At 38.0% G+C, this 19,834-nt stretch overlaps 1 long non-coding RNA gene across 1 annotated transcript; it reads left to right on the plus strand.

The window, feature by feature from the left end:
- The first annotated feature begins 705 nt into the window (after nucleotides 1-705).
- Nucleotides 706-11,049, plus strand: LOC130414595 (uncharacterized). Its single transcript, XR_008905628.1, has 3 exons — nucleotides 706-1,069; nucleotides 2,489-2,722; nucleotides 10,921-11,049. It is a non-coding gene; the product is annotated as an uncharacterized LOC130414595 (long non-coding RNA).
- Nucleotides 11,050-19,834: the final 8,785 nt, after the last annotated feature.

Here is a 19,834-nt window from a genome sequence, read left to right on the forward strand (position 1 = left end):
TATTATGAATGTTGACGCTCAAAAATGTGCAGACACTCAGAGAGCGTAAACTCCCAAGCGCAAGAAAGAGGAAGAAAGTGAGCCTTTTTCACATGTTTTTACACGCAACATGTGAACGGCCCTAACATGTATATGACAAAACAGTTGTCAACCCCATCTTCTGTCAATAGCATATCCTGACTTCTTTCATATGATTGGACAGAGTTTTCGCCATCCTTCATTTGATTGGCCACCTCAATCAGATTGACTTTGACAAGCTGATTCAGAGTCCGCTCATTCCGTTTCGACACAGCAAGGTAAACAAAGTAATGGTGTACATTATAGATTATACAATAATAATAACAAATAATAAATATAAATAAATACATGTAAATGATTCCTATATATGTATACATGTATGTGTTTAAAAATACAAAAATAATATGCAAAATGTCGTTAATTCTAGATGCGATTGATAGTTTTACAGGCGTCACGGTCCCAATATCCATAATGGAAAAGAACCCTCTGTACAATAGTTCTTCATTTGTGAGGAATTATAAGAGTAAGTAAATTACAGCAGACTTTTCTCTTTAACAATTTATTCAGCACAGCTATTGAAAATCTAGAGAATATTCCCTCGACTTGATCCGTTACATAATATATAAAGAAAAATAGCAGCGGCACATTTAAATTTTATGTCGGGAAGTAATGTGTAGTTCCGCAGGTTCATGTCTTTTATCAACCTCTCGCTCCTCATTAAATCCTGCTAGTAAATGTATGAGTAGCGTGAAGAGCCTCTCTACAGGACTGTGGAACTTGTTCTCTCGTAGTAGACATCGTCCTGCCCGAATCACAGAAGCCCCCTTGTGAACAACCCACCATTGTCTTTGTTTTTGTCTCTCTTTTTAACTGTCTTTCTTTCCTTCTCTTACACACATTCTCCACAACTGACTCAATGAATCATTATTCAACTGGCCAACTTTATCAAAGATGCATTTCCACGTCTGAGACTCAATGGGAAATTCTGACCCCGGCAATAGCTGCTGAATTATGAAGACCACCAATGAAGATGTTTGCCTTTCTCAATCAGGTAAGACAGACAGACAGACGGTCCTAAAACAATGCAGTGATACAACCGGGGCTCATATGCAATAGAATGCCTCTCCTTTCTAATCTATCACTTGAGTTTGATTTTTGTTAGCATGTTTCTGTATTATCACTGTCCCACGTACTTGTCGTGCATGGTTTTAAACGATAGAGGATGAAGTCCGTCTTTAAGCACCAGGCCTGTATTTTTAATGGCTGTAGAGGGGAAGGCAGCCCATTTTGAAAATGGCTGTCATTTGTCACGTATTAATAATGTAGTGAGATTGTCTGATGGGTCTGCTCGAGGAAGCACAGGCACTTTTTACCACTATGTCAGTTTTACACTTTTTTCATTCTTAACGTTCGGAATAAGAGATGAGGTGAAAATGACACGGCATGTTAAGCAGTAAAGACTCTTATTTTGCCGTTTCGCCTGATTAGGGAAAATGCCCCTCGGTTTACAGCTGCGGTAACACATGCGCCTGCCTATTGGTTGGTCAGATAGTCCAGTGTGTGTGTGTACAAAGTTTTAATATACTTGTGACAGAAAATGATTTTAACATCTTACAAATACATTGAAACATTTCATGATAAAACACTTAATCAAGTAAATAAAGTATTATTAATAATATTAAATAAATAAATAATAATGAAATTATTTTATTTCACCTTAATCTAAAATATCTACAAGTTTGTCATTATATGTACAGTATGTGTTGTTTTAGTTTATATTTACTAAATTGCAGTTTCCTTAATATTTCAAATGATTTATTTTAATGTTATTTGTTATTAACAAATGTATAGTAATTTATGTAAAATAGTCCATTTATTAGATATGATATTTATTTTGTACAGTATATTCTATGTATACTATTTATTTATTATTTCTATATAGATTTAATTTGTATTCCAGTTTAATTAGATTTGTTCTTTATTTGTATTTAATTATTTTAGTGCCTTTACAACTTATTTCAGTTTATTCATTGCAGTCCTCGTTGCTCATTTTAAGTTTTTGAAATAAAATTTAGGTCTGTATTTTCTTTTCTTTCAATAGAACAGAATCTTGAGTCGATTCAGTTCTAGCAATAAGCATAACCCTTATATGAAAGTGAAATCGAGTGGATAAAAAATATAGACCATCATAAATTTTTATATCAGGACAACGATTGGATGTCCTCACGGAGTGAAAGTGAAAAATGACCAAAATCAATTAAATTTTTCATCAAAAGTTTGCCCCAGACACCAAAAGAAGGTCCCTTTTTCTTTTTTATCAGTTGTTCACATCACTAGGAACATATTACTCTGAAAAAGTGAATAAGGTCAGTTTTGATTTCATGTTAACACTGAAGTTTTATCGACTTTGTGGGTGTATCTGTAAGTGTGTTTTGTGCTAATGGGATATCGTGGGACTATTTCATGACAGGTGTGAGCTGAAGGTGACCACAAAAGAGCCTGGCAGCAGAATTGCAGAACCATCTCTCCCACTACGGACCTAATTAGAACCTTCCGCTGACCCCAAGTGAGCGCCGAGAAGATGCCACACGCCTCGGCCGTCATGGAAACAAGACGGTCCCGTCCTGAGACCGGTTTCCTTACAGAGTGAATCATGTTCTGGCTCACAGATACAAATGAAGTCTGCGGTCGCCCTCTTGTAGTGGTGAGTGAATGAGTGTGTGTATTTGTGTCGTCTCTGGGGTACTGTGATCAAATTACCTTTTCGTGCCTGGTTGTGCGCTTGCTGTGTGAGTTGTCAGTACTACAGTATTTGTTTGTCCCTGTGTGTGTGCCCAATTTTCTTTAAATAACAAGAGGGTGTAACCACATGAGAATACGCTGTCAACCACAGGGGAGGCGCTGGGTGAGAGGTGAATGCATCTGGGGTGTGAATGTGTGTCTCTGCAAACAACACATTGGAAGTATGAACCCAAGGACACAGAATATGTATGCTGGAATATATTTTTAGTTTTAATATCAATCTTATTGATATACTAGCTTTCGAACGATCTGCTTCTGCCCCATTGACTTTGAGTTAGAGGTGCCATTAAAGGGATAGTTGACCCAAAAATCACCCTCTTGTCATTTCAAACCTACTTGACTTTCTTTCTACGCAGAACACAAAAGAAGATATTTTGAAGAATGTTGGAAACTGTACAACGGCGGTGCCCATTCACTTCTATTGTATGGATAGAAAACCAATACAAGTCAATGGGTACCGCTGTTGTTTGTTACCAACATTCTTCAAAATATCTTCTTTTGTGTTCTGCAAAAAAAAGAAAGTCTTACAAGTATGAAATGACAGAATTTTCAAATTTGAGTGAACTGTCCCTTTAAGAGCGAGGCTTCTTTATTGCTTTTTTCCAATAACCATAGATTTTAGTATTCAAATCGTACAAATTCATGAAATGGTGAAATCAGACATCAGGCTGGAAATGTTATGGAAAGCCATGCAACGAAACTACAAAAACACCCAAACAGAAATGAATATCTGCATGCGCACTCCAGCACGTCAAACATGCACTGAATCTGAATTCCAGACTCTTTTATATTACATACATAAGTCTGCATCAATCACAGGGTTTACATTGATGCTGATGCCTGAGCTGCGATCACTTATTTAGCCGTCTGTCTGTTTCTGTCGTAAAGGTGATGAGGGGGTGGGCTGCGTTTAAAAAAGGCAACCTGCTAATGTAATTGGAATGAATCTGAAGTGCAGGTACACAGCCGAGCCCCGTGCTTTATGTGCATCACGAGCGTAACTAGGCTTGGTTTATAATAAAGACAGGAGCTCAGCACCAAAGATGGGCTCAGATTTACGGCGTTGTGTGCAAGGAATGTGGTTAGACGAGGTCTGCAATGTCATTTGTAGGTCATAAACAATGTTGCAGCTCTCCGTGCTAATTTTTTTGATGGCTTTCTTGTGCTGGACTGTGTGTGCATGCGGTTTTGCAGAGGCTGTATAAACTCAGATTCCAGTTTGTGTGTAATTGAGTGATGTGTGTGCATTTCTGTTTGGTAGTGTTGGGGCATGATCAGCCAGCGTTTGGATACACTGGGTCCTTTATATGAGTGGAAGTATATAGAGCTTGGGAATCTATGTCATTATGCATTGCATTCTGGGCAGTCGGCACCATGTTTGGAGACACGTTCAGCAGCGTACAATTAGAAATCACCAGAGTAAAAACAACTGTATTTACATTCAAATTTTAGGAGCTGCATGCACTTAGATTGGATAAACAGACTAATATTTGAATCCCTTGTTCATTCAAAGGAGCGTCCGTTATGGACACAGAGTGATCGCAAAGAGCTATATCACAAATGTTTCTAAACATTGTTAAACATTTCTAAATGTATTTTGCACATTTTTCATACTGTAAGCACTTATATATATTCAAGCGGATCAGAAATTACGAATCTGTAATAATAAATAGAAATGACAAAGCCACATTCGATCAAGTCATTTTTTTTCAATAAATTTCACTTTCTCCCTCGTGTTGTTTCTAATGGCTGGAATACACAACTAGACTTTTAAAATCTGACCAGAAAAGTAAAAAATTATATATATATAATATATAAATGAATATATAGAAACACACTGACTGATCAAATCTGCAGACTACAAGTCCAGCCTGAAAATCTGGCCAAAACTGAGCAAAAGTCTTGTAGTGTATTGCAGTGTAGCTGATGTTTTTGGCGCTTCTTTTCAGATCCGCTTTCCCCTCCTAACACAGCAAGATCTACATTCTAATGTGTTGGATAATATACAATTCACACACTCCGTTATTTCTCAGTGTCTGTGTCCTAAAGTCACAGGATATATTGTGCTGCTTATATATTGTTCCCATTCTCTATTGCCATTGTTTTACTGAAAAAAGGAATGTTGCTTCTTGTTCAGTTTACTTTATTGAAAGATTTTTTTTAATTGTCGAAACTTTACTTTTTATGTTGAGTTATGTTACTTATTTATTCATGTTGGGACTACATGAATGATTGGTTTTGCGTTCACATATAATAGTTAAAACTGGGAAAAGAGGATTTCCATGTCCCGACATGCTTTGCGTAAGACTGCCTTTTGAGAGTAATTTTATTAATTAAGTGTTGTTTTATGTGTTTAGTCTGAAATGTTCATGTATCTTTGAGATTTAGATGACATTGTTATATTCTTTAGTGTTCCCCTTGTTTAGTTAGTGGGTGGTTACATTTTTGTTAATTTAGTATCTTTTAGTTAAAGATGAGTAAAAATGTTATGTCACATTAGCTAAAGATATTTGAGTTGAAAACTCGAAGTCAAATGTGAAACTATAAAAATAAAAAAATCATAAATTATACATTATAAATGTGCTGAGTAAACATAACTTTATTATGTGCAACTGTTTTTTTTAATGTCAATTCAACAGATTTTTGTCAGTGTTCAAAGACAGTCAAATTTGTTTTATTAAATTATTTCTTATTGTCAGAGTTTATATAAGTTTATATTTCTATATATAACGTTTTTTGAACTTGTACTGTGTATTTATTTTTCAGATGCATTTTATGTTTTATATTTTTTACTGTTCTACTAGACCTGAATCTTTAATGTTAATTTTTTAATTGATATTCATTTTTATATATTTTTTTATATAGCACTTCAACAACGATGCATTGTTCCAAAGTAATGGGACTAATTATAAAGAATGATAAAGAAATCACAAAAAGAGGATAATTTTTATATGTATATAGAACATACAGAACAATTATTAAAATACGATTCCGTTTTTGAAAACGACTACGAGGTAGACTTAAAGTGACAGATTTTTTTATTTTTTTACTTAAATTACGTGTTTAGTATGCAAGCCAGTTTAGAAGATCTGCCACGGCAAGATTGTCATTTCTTTCCAAAGATGTTTAAAATGTCTGTTCCACTGCAGACTGTTGTCAAAACACAATGCACAATTTGAGACGTGGTGGCACTTTTGGGTCGAAAAACAGACTGCTCACAAATAAATTCCAGAAATACCTGAGTTCTGTGCTGTATGCGTGTACATCCGTTTTAGGACACTGTTAGTAGCCAAATCAAATAAACAAGTGAGTTTAAAAACTGTTTTAAAAAAGTTTCCAGCCTATAAGGCCAAAAGTTTTCGTATTTGTTTGTTTACATTACTGGATTCACTGGCCATCACATTTTAATTTGTGTGTTTACTCGATGAGAGGCATCGTAACCTATACTCTGTACCCTGCGCTCTCTCTTCATCCGCCTCTAAAACTCTTCTTTCATTTGAAGGCTAATCTCGCAAAGCTCCAGCGAGCACATATTTTATATTTGATTACCAGGGCCAACCAAAAGAGATAGGCGCCACAGATAGCACCATCGCCACGGTGATAACATCACCTCCCGGATGATAGAACCATCTTCACGGCAACCCGATCAAATATCGGGGTGGCTGGAAAGAAAAGTGTAGGTGCCATTAAGTCGGCTGTGTTAAAGCCTACACTAAAACATCATCTAACGCAGAGCGCGCCGTTAGATTACACTACTGATATCGGAGCTGTTTGAATATGCAAATGCTTCCAACCAGCTAAACTGGTTTTTTATTCCAGCCGTCATCCCGGGTCAATTTGGAGGTGTTTGGAACATAAGGACACTTACGACAGCTCTGTTTTCCTAGTATAATGTGAAATGACGCTGAGTTCATCTGTGAATTCGTTTCAGATATATGTGTATATACACAGTGTTTCATTTTTAAACAGCGAGATGTTTTCTTCCTTTTATGATATTAAAATGAGCTGTTAGCATGCTTTTAGTTTGTTTGCTCTATGGACTGAACATGGCTTTAATGAGACCAGAAATGTTCCGTACAAACCATTTTGTATTAGTCAGAACCCACTAAAGTGAGTCGATGATGACAACAAGCAGCAGTGAAATTGACAATAATGGCCGAAATAGGAACTGCTGCTCCGGAAGTCGGCATTGAAAGGGCAATGAAGGTCTAGTTGTCTGTTTTTATGGAAAGTAATGCTTTAATGACATAACAATGCTCGGATGTTGTGTTCGATTTTCCTTTTTTGTGGTTCACTGAGTTTGCTGAAAAGTTTTTAATGGCTGGATGTGACAGCTTACCCCATTTACTGACAGCAAGTCTGTGTTTAATTAACTGTATGTTGCACAACAACGTTGCGAATTTCAATCGTGTTTAGCTAGATCTCAAGGTGTGTGCCTGCGCCGAAACTGATTTGAAAAATTAACCGACCCTGAGAATATCACTGGAGTAAGAAGTGTGACAACCATCCCTCGTCCCGCCAGTTGCGGTGTTACCGCAAAACTGAAGGTTATACCAGCAATTACGTTTTCAAATTTCACACTTTATTATTCTTTTGTCACAAAATGCCCAAAATCACCTGCAAACTCAACATCAAAAGAAAGTCCAAGGTTCTTTTGACTATTATACAATCATGTAAGTCCTCATCGCTTCTCAGATGGGCTTGCTAAATGTTATTGCTATATGATTCTGGAACATTCTGATCATCTGAACCTAATAAAACTCATAAGGCACTTTCTATTGGCCACGAAGGGACTCTGCTATGCCCTTTAGTGGCTGGCTTTTTGTACTAATAACACAGCTTTCCTGAATTAAATTTCTCTCCGTCTCTCTAACGAGGTAACCTTTCCAGATACCCACTAATATTATTACTTTTCCACCTATTGGGTCTGAAGAGGGGCACCAGGGAGTGAACAGGTTTTGCAGGGCTCCCGGCTGCTTTTCTTTGAAAAAGCATCACCGGTGTAAGCTACTTAAAACTGTTGAACAATCAGTACGATCATCATTTTTTTTGTTATTGGATAAGCTACTTTCATTGAGCTACTAAAAAGGAAATATAGCTACTTAGAATGTAGATTATTAACATAGCTTAAAACTATAAATATAAATTAGTTATTGAGCACTAAGTACTGTATGTAGAAAATCGGTTACCGCTTATAATGATAATTTATGATGTTAGGTATGAGAGAACTTCAATCCACTAAAGTAGCGTGCTGTGTTATGTTTAAACAGACATGGCACTAGAGAGCCAAAGTTTAAAAGGGCAGTTTTGATATAGTTCAATTTAAATAAGTGTCCCATAGTTTTCTATTACCAGATCTTTGATCAAATGGCAAAGACACAAAAGTGTAAAGACACAACTTTTGTTCATTAAAAGGTCAAGTGTGTACTTTTAGTAGGATCTATTGACAGAAATGCCATATAATAAGCATAACTTTGTCTTGCAATGTGTTTAATTGTTTTTATTATCTTAGCATGAGCTATTTATATCTACACACAACGAAGGTCCCCTTGCATGGAATTCATTTTGTTATTTCTATAACCCTAAATGGACAAACTGCTCTACAGGGAGCGTTTCGTAAATACGCAAAGATGGAAAACGTGACGACATCTTAGTTCTGTTTCAGCCACCGTTGTGCTTCAAAAGGGAAAGGTGGTTGCAATTCACAACGTCACCACTAGATGCCGCTAAAATCTCAACATTATCCTCTTAAATTGATACTGTATGCATAACAAAATTGTATTCTTATAGCACCACGTCTTCAATCAATCCATTAAAATGCTCAATCCCACATTCCAAAGCTAAAATTTGAGAATTTTTTATGCGCAGATAAACAGCAAAGATTCAGACATAAAGAGCGACCGGCTGTTTACGAACTAAATGAGATACATGACGTTTGTAGCGACCTTGTTGTATTTCATTCCCTGTACCACTCCACGTTTCCAATTGTGTCTTGGCAGATTGCAACGGCTGCTCTATTTTCCCGCTCTGCATTGGAGAGGATGGAGCGAGAATAGATGTGAATGAACACATTGAACGCCACCTAAATAATCTACGGCTTAAGTGTAGGAACCTGGGAAGGGTAGCCACAAAGGAGGCTGATCCGGTATGGGCTCGATCTTGGCATTATCATGCCTCACAAAGGCCGGGCGGTTATCCGCGCTACTGAATAGGCTCGTATATCTGCCTTTCTCTGAAAAAGATTAGTAAGCGAGTGCAAGGTTGAGAAAATACAGTGCTTATGTTTACAGCGTTATACGTCCTTACGAGTGTATCTGGTGGCACTTTAGAAAACACAAATAAACGTCAATAAATGACGAGCTTTGGAGCTTCTATATGTCTGATGTGACCGGATTACACATGGGTAGGGCTCATTTCAGGTATTAGAATAGACAAATGGCATTTTTATATTACATAACGTGTTTCGAGAATTTAAGAATTCACCTTCAGAATGGAAATTCTGTCATCATTTACTCACCATGCTGTCATTTTAAACCTGTTTAATTTTCTTTCTTCTGCAAAACACAAAAGATGACATTTTGAAAAATGATGGTAATCAAAAACAATTGTTCCCCATTGACTTCTCTTGAAGTTCTTGAAGTACACACAAAAAGAATGTAACGTCCTCACCAGGCATTAATGTTCAATATTTCCATCTGACCAAAACGTTTTCAAGATTCTTGTGTTCTATTTTGTTGCCCGTTCCTAGAAACTAGTAATTACGAGCTTCTCTGAAGCTCATAATTATACCATTACCTCTCTTCCCCTTGAAGACTCGCTTCCTTTCAGGGAAGAAGGCATCTTCAAACTTCATCACTCAACGTTCCATGTGTGGAACTCAACGCAGGATACATGCTGTACAAACAGCCCCAGTGATGCGCAGTCATGCGGGCATGGAGACAAAGACACAGTGGCGCTTCACGCTGTCTTCCGTTCTGGTTTTCCCAACAGCACATGGACATTAATCACTGAGAGGATGTGTCGTTGACAGACAGCTGGATATCCCAGCATGCACGCTGGAACCAACTTCATTTTTTACCTCAGTCCTCACGTATTCAAACACCTTGATATTATATTCTAAATTCCACTATATGTAGCCGCAAAAATTAAGAGTCCATTTCAAAATCTGTCTTTCTATTTTTTCTATTTTAAGTTGTGTGTTAAGGTAAAATTATCATTTTTGTTTCGTTCTGTGAATTACAAGCAATATTTCTCCCAAATAAGAAATAAAAATGTTGTTTCTATTAGCAATTATTTGCAAAAAAATTAAAACTGGAGAAACAGGTCAAAATATCAGAAAAGATACTCAAATACTCAAATAAGACCTCAAATACTGCAGAGAACACAAGTTCATATTCAATTTTGAGCAATGCAACAGTCATATTTTTACGTGTATTTAGGGAAAAATGCACGAATATTTTTCATGTGATAGCCTTGATTTCTTTACAGTTGGATGTGTTTTGTCAAACTGTCTTTCACGTTGCTGTTGGATGACTTAATGTCACTCCTGAGCTTTGACAATGGACTGGAATGGTCACAACACGTCTAGAAATGCTGATAAATGAAATCTCTTGATTTTTTGCATGTCTGTTTATAAGTTGTGCTTTCCTCAATGCATTGGCAGCTCTGAGGTCATAGGTTAGAATGAAAAATATATATTATGTATGCTATATGTCACTTTGGACAAAAGCTTCTGCCAGATAATTAAATGCAATGCTTTTTTATTAATATAATTCATATGATTCCTATCAATATGCAGCCCCCAAAATTATGGCTTCAGTGTTTTTGGGACTACTGTACATATTGGCTGTATATTTTATAATACAAATATTTTTGATGGTTAGGGTTATACGTAAATGTCTCAAATTTCCCAGACTACATAAGCACACAGTTGTTGTGCACGGCATGAAACAGAATATATTTTAAAATGAATCAGTTGAATATATCTCTAACACCAGATACAGTTTTCTCATCTTTCACCAGTATGTTTTGTAGATGCTGAGTATTACAAAATAGGTGTGCCGTGCGTTGAAAGCGTTGAAATGTGCATTTGTTTCCCAGGTTTACAATATCTCAACATCTCGCAGCTGGTTTGAAGCCTCATTTCAGATAAACCGGGAGATGTCCTACGACAAAGTCTCTGGAGAAATTGGGCATTAACGTTGACCATCGGTTCAGACACCTCCTGGGTGATTTTAAATTCTGTTATGTTGTCTCCTAGGACTAATTAATTGAAAATAACATTTTCTTTCCATTGCTCTCTCTACAGCTCAGTTTATCATCTCCTTTTTCAATATCTCCCACAGGATTTTCAGCTATTTCTTAGAATTTTGCTGGACTTCGAGGCAATGGGGAGAAAATGTGAGATTTGCAGGTGAGCCCTACAAGTGTGCACACACATTTTAAACAAGTTTTTACTAAATATTCACACTCGATTAAATTGAGAGTTTAATTTCAGTCCGTTTCTCTCACATAGTTATCAAAATGCTTCGATAGATTAAATCAGACTTACTTCAGTAATATAGCACATGTTGACCACTTTACGATCCTTAAGTTGTTTAGGATTCCATCTGTAAGATTTAACGTTCCAGCTTACTGCTCCATTAAATGCAGTTACACAACAGAAAAATGTTGTCTTTTCCATAAAGATATCTCACTGTCAATCATCCTGCATTATACTTTTATGGGAGCATTACAGTTCAGTAGGGCCCGATCTTTGCCGGTTGGTCCAATGCAGGAATGTTGTATATTTATGGTCTATTGAAGCGGGCGTTCAACGATACCATGCAGACCGGACCCGACAGACAGCACTTTCCACCACGGGGTTCCTCTAATCTCCGTTAAAATAAAAGATAATGAAGCATTTAAACCATCTGAACCTCTTTCAGCCTGTGGCCACACTGAAGATTTGATATGGAGAGACAAGGCGAGAAGCGATCTGGTGAAACAGCGGGGTGGTAAACCGGCAGTGACAGCGAGAGTGAGACTGTCATTGTTCACAAACTGTTGCGCATCCTCAAGTGCTCAACTGTGTTTGTGCTATATTTACTGTATAAATGTATTTTTTGCATTGTAAGATCGTTTAAACGCCTTCCTAGCTCTGACTAAAATATATGTATATATATGTATAAATATGTATAATTATATGTATAAATTCGAATATCAGGATATATTAATTAGAATTGGGGGGGCAGATTTGACCCTCTAGAAGCCCCCCACAGCCCCCCACTTTATTTCACACAAATAAACCTTGTGGCTGTCTAGCTAGTTTGGTTCTTCCATGTCAGTCTGCTGTCTTTCCAGATGCATCCTGGGAAATGCTGGCAGGACAGAGATGCAATGAATACAAGATCAAGACAAACATAACAAGTATGAGAAGGCACACAGTGTGTGGCTCACCCCTGAACCGAAAGTCCATTTTCTGTTTCCACCACCAGCAGAACCCGGACAATTAATGTTTCTGTTTTCCTACCGGTCCAGCGCCGTGTCTTTTCTCCTCCGGCCCTGCAGAGCATATCTCTGTGGGTTCTGCTCTTACCAGCACAATCAACACAAACAAAGCCGTGTGATCAAAGTATCCTGCAGCATAAACAAAGCTTGAGAGCCCTGCTCTCCTCCCTCAAGCTTCCAGTTTTTGATGATGAAAAGCTGCTGAGTGTTCTTATGTCTGGAAAATGAACTATTTGAAAGCATCACGGTAATTTATTTAGTGCGTTTGAAAGGAAAGATGTGGGTTTTGCATTTGATGAAACTTTATGCTCATGAAAACTTTGGCAGACATGCACGCTTAAACAGTGTATTAAGCTTTCGGTATTAAAGCTTTCATGATGCAGTAGGAAGACCTATAGGAGAACCTATTCTACTCCCTATGATGCCATAAGACAACCTATTCAGCTTCTTATGATGCTATAGGATAACATATTCAGCTCTTATTGTATGAATGAATGAGGCATTTATAGCGCTTTATTGTACAACTATATGAGGGGGGTCTCATCCACTTGGATGATGCGATGGTAGCCACAGTACAATGGTGCCAGTGCACTCACCACACACTAGCTATAGGTGGAGAGGAGAGATATAGAGCCAATTTAGAGGCTGGTATGTGTTGCCAGATTTTATTTCAGTATAAAGCATGTCAATCTCCCTGATGTCATAAGATAACCTGTTTACCTCCTAATGATGCCATACGAGAACCTATTATGTATAGGGGAACCTTTTTAGCTCCTTGTGATGCTATAAGAGAATTTATTATGTATAGAAGAACCAATTTTGCTATTTATGATACCATAAGAGAACCTGTTTAGCTCCTTATGATACCATAAGAGAAACATGTTTGTACAACAGAACAAAGGACAACATATTCAGCTCTTAGTCTAACCTATGATGCTATAAGAGACTTTATTATTTATAGTAGAACCTATGTAGCTCCTTATGGTGCTATAGGAAAACATATTCAGCTCTTAGTCTAACCTAGATCATATATTCAGTATAGAACATATTAAGGTCCTGGAGGTGCCATAAGAAAACCTATTATGTATGGGAAAACCTAACCTATTTAGTTCCTTATGATGCCATAAGAGAACCTGTACTGAATAGTAGAACATATTTAGGTCCTTATGATGCCACAAGAAAAACAATTATGTATAGGAGACCCTATTAAGCTCATGATAGAAACTACTTTGATCCTTACAATGTCATAAGAAAAGTTACTTGTGATGCTATAAGAGCACCTAAGCTTCTTATGGCGCTATAAGATAACCTATTATGTATAGGAGAACCTGTTCTGCTCCTTTGATGCTATGAGAACTTATTCAGCTCCTTGTAATGCCATCGAGAAATCTTTTGAGCGTCTGCCGTAGATTAACGTTTCCATATATATGGTGCTTTAGAAACTGCATATCTAACAACCCATAAGTTTAATGAGAATTGTACTGTATATTTGTTCTTGATAAGAAGACTGGACTTAACTGTAAAGAACCACTTAAGAACTAAGAAAGATAGCGGTTGTTCTCAGTCTCAACATGACTCGTGCATACCCTGCCAGGTGATGCAGCGTGAATGTAAAACAGTCATGCGGAGAGAAAGGGGGGGTGCTTGGAAACAGGGGTGGCAATATCTGCTGTCTCACCTCACTGCCTCCCCTCATCTCTCCTTGATTAGCTGCAGAAATGCAGTTTACTCATTTTCATTCCTAATGAAGAGTAAAATAGATGTGGGGGGGACACCGCAGACAGTTCTGGCTCCCTCCCTCCCCCGGGGGTCTTCAGGGATCTGTTAAAAGAATCGTTGACCACCAGCTGGGAGAAACAAGTTCACGTTTAACTGCACTCCGATCTGCCACAACCTTTTTGAGTCCTAATTGATGGTGACAGGGCTTCTTTAAGGCATGAAATATCCTCGTAAGCACTTCCAGGAGCAGACGCAACGCTCTGAGGAATAGTTAGAGTTCAAACTAATGTCTTAAGTGCCACCAAGATGTGATGCTTGCGAGGTTTATTGCCCACTTCCCTACTTGGCTTCCACTTTATGAGCATTGCTGTAAATATTAAGAATTGTATTAGTTTAACAGAGTCCTCCTGTAGCTCACTTGGTAGAGCATTGTTTTGTTATGGGTTCGATCCCCAGGGATCACACATACCTGTAAAATGTATAGCTTAACTGCATACGGTTGCTTTGGGAATATATAAGAAGCATCCAAATACATACTACAAATACAAATACATACATGGTATGCAGTTTCACAAATTTGAAGGAACAGCTGACCTCTAAAAAAATATGTTCAGCCCTAGATGCTGCAGATACCTCCTGCTGTTGCAAAGAACTCTGGGTAAGAGTGTGAAGAGGCGCTTTGAGAGTTTATGAAAATCCATTCATGGGAGCTCGGCACGTATGAACCGAGCGCTTAACATAATCACCAGTGCTGAGATCTATAAATCAAACTTTGAGGGTCATAATGGCGGTCTTCAGAGCAAAAACAACATCATAGAAAACGATTGCAATTTACATTTTATTTAGACAACCGCCATTTGCACCAATTTCTATCATAATCTTTACGGTAAAATGATCTGTTTTATCGCTGGGTGACAGTGACTCCCAAAACATTGCCGTGGAATTTGGTTTAATGTTGTTTCAAGTAAAAATCTAATAGGCAGAGTGCATCAGTCTGTATGTGTTTGAAGAAAGCTCCATATTTTTGGAAATAAAAAAGAGAAACAATAACATATTGATTAATTCATTATTCAGTTATATCAGTTTCAAATTGTCTAACCAGGCCTCTGCTAATTCACAACCAACCACCTTCATAGACTGGAGTATTCCCAGCCACTATACCATACATTGCATGTGCATGTCTAGATTTTGATTTCAAGAAGTTGTTTGTTGCTTCAAGGTCCATTGTATGAAATTTAGCGGCATCTAGTGGTGGAGTTGCGAATTGCAACCAACGGCTCACTTCAACCCTCCCTTTCGAAGCCCTACGGTGGCTGACACCAAATTAAGATATCGTCATGTTTTCACTTCTTTCCTGAAGGAGATCACATATTTAAAAAACGCGTTCTGCAGAGCAGTTTGTCCGTTTACGGCTACTTTACATTTTAAGGCAATAAGAACATAACGCTTATGTAAGGTCTTTATACACCTCGGAAGACATAGTTATGTATTTTATATTGCATTTCATGTCAATAAATGTGTTCCATTAGGCCCGATTCACATTTCGCATCTTTTCTGCGCGCATATTCATTATTTAAAATATAGATTAAGAGTCACGACGCGCACATTTTTCTAGGCGTGTCGGAGTCGCATTGAGAGCGAAATAGTTCAAGGTTTTCCGCGCGGTTTTAGACGCAAAATGCTCAACTCTTAGACCAGATCATGGGCATATAAAATGTAGTTTCTTTGAATAAAAGTGTACATTTAAATGAACTCTTTGTTTACAGATACATGTGATCTAGTGCAATTGAGTTGATCACGTACATGTGCATACCAGGCCTGCAAGCTGCTGGTCATCAGTGTCTTTCCCTCTACTTGTGCAAAAGGACTGTGACATGTTCATTAAACAGCAGGAATCCCATTACTAACCCCAACAGTCACATGTCACATCACTCATAAGTAATTAGTCAAACAAACGGCCACAGGAATGCTAATTGTCCCCATTCTCTCTCTCTCTCTCTCTCTCTCTCTCTCTCTCTTTTTCTATCTCTCATTTGCCCTCTACCCCTTTTCTTTCTTTCCCTCTCTCTCTCTCCTTCTCTTCTCTCCTTCAGTTTATTTGAGCATCATTGAAATGATGACAGTATGATGTCAGAGGTTCATTGCACCATTTATTCATGTCACATATATTAGTTGAATAAACTCGCATAAACTCGCATTGCAGACTCGTGGAATCTTTGACGTCACTATTGATGAATTGATTGAATTGACGTCACTGTCTAAATATTTGATTTAAAACGAATCGCCGTGTAGCCATCTGTGATTTCTTTATGAAGATGTAGGTTAGGATCAAGTTTTTTTTTGGTATTTTTACGGCACAGCGGCCCATAAATGTAAGCCTACTTTCTGTGTTGTTTTCATGTGGTTTGGACCTGAAAGCGGCGGTCATGCTTAGCAAGCACATCGTCCTTGATGTCAACGGACCTTTATAACATCAGGATATAAGATGCACTGGTCACTGTTTGCATTAACCGTGTGGAAACACATGTTAGATGACTACCAAATCTATGCGCACTCTCTTGCGTAAGTGTTCAAACATAAATAGACTGAGAACTATTAGAAAGAGACCTCTTACGGTGAAATTAGTGGATGTTAATAGACTTTGAATCAAATCTACTAGAAATGGATGTGGATAGGGTTGCATCTCTCATACCTGTGACTTGAATAGACTTTGCTGCTCAATTTAACCGCATCACCTCAAAGCGATGAGTCACCAGCTCCGTGTGCTCAAAAATAGTAAACCGCTAAACTGAAAGCGCATCGTGACCCTAACCGTCACTAAATGTGTTGTAATTACCGAATGAGAAGATGACAACTTGTGCGTATTCTGTATTTAGTGAGTCATAATCCTCAGCGCGTTCTTGCGGTTGACCTAGAAGTGGTCCTTTGTCGGCGTAATCGTGCGGTTTAGCTAGCTTTTGCACACGCGCTTCCGCTTTTGTGTAGGCCTATTCCCACGGTTTACCAGGGAGCGTCTGTGAGCCAGCACACCGCTCCAGAGCGCCGTTCCGTTCTGTGTGAAGGAATCTTTCTGAATTAATTTGTTTCCCGAAACCCCTCCGCAGACACAAAGGAATGCCATAATAGCTGCGAAAGCCTGTCAACGTTTTCCTATAAGAACTCTCAAGTTCCCACTGTGGAGAACTGTCAGAGAATGAAACGTGGATGGTGTACCGTAATGATTTTCATAGCTGAACCGTTCAATGTGTGTTTGTGTGATTTATCCATCTGTGACTGTGTCTGAGTACAGCCGTAGGGCACCCCGTGGCTTTCAGAGCGGCTATCGTTTCAGAAGAGCATTGGCCTCTGTTGTCTAATATAAGCTTCTCTATGAATGTCCAGCCAATCAGAAGCTCCGGTTCCCAAAGCCCCTCTGACCGGGCAGAGCCAAAGAAATCCATGGTGGTTGTAATTTTACAGGCCAACACTAGACATGAGATACTGGACGCTCTGGAATGTAGCCTTAGGATGGGCATCTTAAAGACAGCAGGGTTTGTGGTTCTAGAGAGAGCATTGATAATGTGTGCAACAAAAACCGGCGCCTTTACTGAACAGAGATCACAGTGCATGACTCACTCCACCGAAGGATTTCTGTAACTAGTGGGATTTTGTATGACACACTATGGCGAGGAATATACTACAATAAGTGTTAAAGAGAAAAAAATGTGACTAGTAAAATTGAATGAAATTGCAATCGACGTGGGTTGTTGAGATTAGGGGTGTCATAATATAAAAACCATGATTATCAACATATCACATTAATACGACGTATGTGTGATATCAAAAATAATTCAGCACCCTTTCTCCCCCCTTCCTATACTTGTATTTTCAGTGTGATTCGTTGGCGAGAAAGAAAACACAAAATGCACCCAATTTAAAGATGAATTTGGGAGCGTTTTTTCAATAGACATCCCAATGATTTGTAGTGAAAATGTGATATCGTGACAGTGTAATGTTATATTCTTTTTTTAAAGTAAACTGTGTTAAAAGATACATTTAAACACTTCCATGTATGAAGCAACCACCCAGAACACACTAGCAACCATTTAGCAACACTGCTTTGCTCTTTTGAGTGTTCTTTTTCCTTTATTATGATGCGCCGTTCTCATAGTTCAGCTTATGAAAAACCATGAACATGAAATTATACATCTTCCGTGAAGACTACAAGTAGTTTACAGGACCGCTTTCATATAACCAAGCATTTGCAGGCCGTCTGCTGTCATTTTAATGAGCTAACAGTGTCATCATGTGGTCACCGGTAGAACTGCGTGCATTGGCACACTCTTCCCAGAATGCACTTGTGGTGGTCTAAAATTCCGACACGGGGCCGTTACATCCCGAACTCACCGGTTCAACTCATGTAATGAGATAAAAGACATAATTATTCTGACTTGTCCCATAGTGTTCTGCAAATAGACAAGCGCGACACACGCACACACAGGAAACGCCTCATTCAGCACAAATCACTACTCTGATGCCGTGCTCATTACTCTAATTACACAGTCATTGTTCTCTCACAAAAAGAACGTAAAATTGCAATTTAGCCCGAGAAATTGTCATTTGTAGCTGTAATTGACCCTAATAAAATCATCCACTCTTGTTCTTTTTCCGTTTCTTTCTCTACCTCGTGTGAAATATCAGAGACGACGTGCTGATGAGAGCCTGATGAAGGCAAGAAGAGGGATTTTTGATTCTCGATGGGCACGTGAGCTGTAACGTCAGTCGTTCCTTATAGATTCAGGTTTGTGGCACTGGAGTGAACCTCAAACGTCCTAAATCTAAGCCAAGCTTTTAGTGCTAAAATGATTTTGAATGTGTTTATACGAAACAAACCGATCACTACTCTGAAAACTCTTTTCGCTTAAAGACCTTCAAACGGATATTAGGCCTTGCATGCATAAAGGTATTGAAGGGATAGTTCACCCAAAAAATTGTTGTCATGACTTTCCCTGTTCTGACATGAGGAACACAAAATAATTTTTGGGGAATGTCAATGGAATGAAAGTCAATGAGGGTTAATGCTGTTCGGTTTTCCAACGTTCTTTAAAATATCTTTTATTTTGCCTAAGAGAATAAGTCATACAGGTTTGGAATGAAATGAGTAAATAATGAAAGAATTAAACATTTTGGGTAAACTATGTTTTTGGCAGATTGATTACCATTTGCATTGTTATAATTTTTCTGCAAATACCATGGTTAGTTAGTTGTTATTATCGTGAGACAATATTACATTTGGGGTTACCGCTGTATGTTTTTTCTACAGATAAAACAAAAAACAATGGTTACTAGTTACTGTAAGTTATGGTCGTTGATGCACAAAGATTTCAAGAAGTGTCTGAAGTTTAATGGGTGTATCAAATGTCTTAGAGCTACACACCCACGCCCTCTGGTTCTATATATGACAGTTAATGCTTGAACTTTCAACAACTTTAAACAATCCTGTTTGTTTAATCATAATCTAAAAGAACTAAGAATTGAAGACATGCGACTTTACTGTTGTAAGATTAGGATCTCTGGGAGTTTGCAGTTTAATGAGTTTGTTTTGCTCCATGTTAATAATGTCGTTGGGATGTATTTATTTAACGATAATACAGTGTGTGGCTATATTTAGGTTTGTTTTAAACTGAATTTAGAGCGTGTTGCTGGTTTGAACTGTTTTCAGTGTACTTGATCAGATGATGTCATTTTATGTCTGGGTTTTTTTTTGGACAAACCCAACCTTTGGAGTTGTTTCGGTAAATGGCTGGTTCAAATTTGGACATTTATT

This window comes from Triplophysa dalaica, chromosome 24 (assembly GCF_015846415.1).
Source record: "Triplophysa dalaica isolate WHDGS20190420 chromosome 24, ASM1584641v1, whole genome shotgun sequence".
Lineage (NCBI taxonomy): Eukaryota > Metazoa > Chordata > Actinopteri > Cypriniformes > Nemacheilidae > Triplophysa > Triplophysa dalaica.